Source organism: Salmo salar, unplaced genomic scaffold, assembly GCF_905237065.1.
Source record: "Salmo salar unplaced genomic scaffold, Ssal_v3.1, whole genome shotgun sequence".
NCBI lineage: Eukaryota > Metazoa > Chordata > Actinopteri > Salmoniformes > Salmonidae > Salmo > Salmo salar.
In genome coordinates this window covers 142,501-145,000 of record NW_025548304.1, presented here as the reverse complement: position 1 = coordinate 145,000, position 2,500 = coordinate 142,501, and the positions used below count along the sequence as shown (strand labels likewise).

Here is a 2,500-nt window from a genome sequence, read left to right as displayed (position 1 = left end):
CCTCTAGCACTGAGATGCAGTGCCTTAGACCGCTGTGATACAGCCTGGATTCGAACCAGGGTCTGTTGTGACACCTCTAGCACTGAGATGCAGTGCCTTAGACCGCTGTGATACAGCCTGGATTCGAACCAGGGTCTGTAGTGACACCTCTAGCACTGAGATGCAGTGCCTTAGACCGCTGTGATACAGCCTGGATTCGAACCAGGGTCTGTTGTGACACCTCTAGCACTGAGATGCAGTGCCTTAGACCGCTGTGACACTCGGGAGTCCAAAACTTCTCTCTCCTTTCTCCGTCTTTCCTCTCTTCCTTCCCTCTCTGTCTCTCCTTCATCTCTTCAAGGGGTTTTCTCTCCTGGGTAAAATGCTCTGATTGGATTATATTCCCCAGTAATTAACCAATCCAAATAGTATATTCCCTAGCCATTAACCAATCAAATAGTTTTATTCCCTAGCTATTAATCAATCAAAATATTCTATTCCCTAGCTATTAATCAATCAAAATATTCTATTCCCTAGCTATTAATCAATCAAAATATTCTATTCCCTAGCTATTAATCAATCAAAATATTCTATTCCCTAGCTATTAATCAATCAAAATATTCTATTCCCTAGCTATTAATCAATCAAAATATTCTATTCGCCAGTCATTAACCAATCAAAAACAACCTCTCCCCATGTCACCACTCATCGCCAGCTTTCCCTCCTCTTCTAGTTTTCCATTTCAACTTACCCTCCTCTCTTCCTGTCCCCTCTTTCCCTCCTCTCTTCCTGTCCCCTCTTTCCCTCCTCTTTACTACCCTCCTCCCCTCCTCCTCCTCTCCTCCCCTCCTCCTCCTCCCCTCCTCCCCACCTCCCCTCCTCTCCTCTCTCCCCTGCTCCCCTCCTCCCCACCTCTCCTCCTCCCCTCCTCCCCACCTCTCCTCCTCCCCACCTCCCTCCTCTCCTCCCCTGCTCCCCTCCTCCCCACCTCTCCTCCTCCCCTCCTCCCCTCCTCTCCTCCCCTGCTACCCTCCTCCCCACCTCCCCTCCTCTCCCCTCCTCCCCTCCTCCCCACCTCCCCTCCTCCCCTGCTCCCCTCCTCCCCTCCTCCCTCCTCCCCTGCTACCCTCCTCCCCTCCTCTCCTCCTCCCTGCTACCCTCCTCCCTCCTCCTCCTCCTCCTCCCCTGCTACCCTCCTCCCTCCTCCCTCCTCTCCTCCTCCCCTGCTACCCTCCTCCCCACCTCTCCTCCTCCCCACCTCCCCTCCTCCCCTGCTCCCCCTCCTCCCCTCCTCCCCTCTACCCTCCTCCCCTCCTCTCCTCCTCCCCTGCTACCCTCCTCCCCACCTCTCCTCCTCCCCACCTCCCCTCCTCCCCTCCTCCCCTCCTCCCCTCCTCCCCTCCTCCCTCCTCTCCTCCTCCCTCCTCCCCTCCTCTCCTCCTCCCCTGCTACCCTCCTCCCCACCTCTCCTCCTCCCCTCCTCTCCTCCCCTGCTACCCTCCTCCCCACCTCCCCTCCTCTCCTCTCCTCCCCTGCTCCCCTCCTCCCCACCTCCCCTCCTCTCCTCTCCTCCCCTGCTCCCCTCCTCCCCACCTCCCCTCCTCCCCTCCTCCCCTGCTCCCCTCCTCCCCTGCTACCCTCCTCCCCTCCTCTCCTCCTCCCCTGCTACCCTCCTCCCCTCCTCCCTCCTCCCCTCCTCCCCTCACCCTCCTCCCCTCCTCCCTCCTCCCCTCCTCCCCTGCTACCCTCCTCCCCACCTCTCCTCCTCCCCTCCTCTCCTCCCCTGCTACCCTCCTCCCCACCTCCCCTCCTCTCCTCTCCTCCCCTGCTCCCCTCCTCCCCACCTCCCCTCCTCTCCTCTCCTCCCCTGCTCCCCTCCTCCCCACCTCCCCTCCTCCCCTCCTCCCCTGCTCCCCTCCTCCCCTGCTACCCTCCTCCCCTCCTCTCCTCCTCCCCTGCTACCCTCCTCCCCTCCTCCCTCCTCCCCTCCTCCCCTGCTCCCTCCTCCCCTCCTCTCCTCCTCCCCTGCTACCCTCCTACCCTCCTCCCTCCTCCCCTCCTCCCCTGCTACCCTCCTCCCTCCTCCCCTCCTCTCCTCCTCCCTCCTCTCCTCCTCCCTCCTCCCTCCTCCCCTCCTCCTCTTCCTCTCTCCTGTCTTTCACTCCTTCTGCTCTCCTCATTCCTCCAGTCATCCTGTCAGACCTCAACGCTCCAATTTGAATAACCATTCAAATAGCACACACACACACACACACACACACACACACACACACACACACACACACACACACACACACACACACACACACACACACACACACACACACACACACACACACACACACACACCCTCCGTCTCCTCTCCCTTTATACAGACCAGTGTTAAATAGTGCCGCTACTCCCTGTTAGCTTTTTCATTCATTCTGCTGCCTTGGTCATCAATGAAACACACACACACACACACACACACACACACACACACACACACACACACACACACACACACACACACACACACACA

The 2,500-nt window shown here is 58.4% G+C and overlaps 1 pseudogene; it reads right to left on the bottom strand.

Annotated features, from left to right (window-relative positions):
- LOC123732882 (glutamate receptor ionotropic, NMDA 2A-like) overlaps positions 1-2,500 on the bottom strand; it is a 101,186-nt pseudogene that overhangs the window by 7,688 nt on the left and 90,998 nt on the right.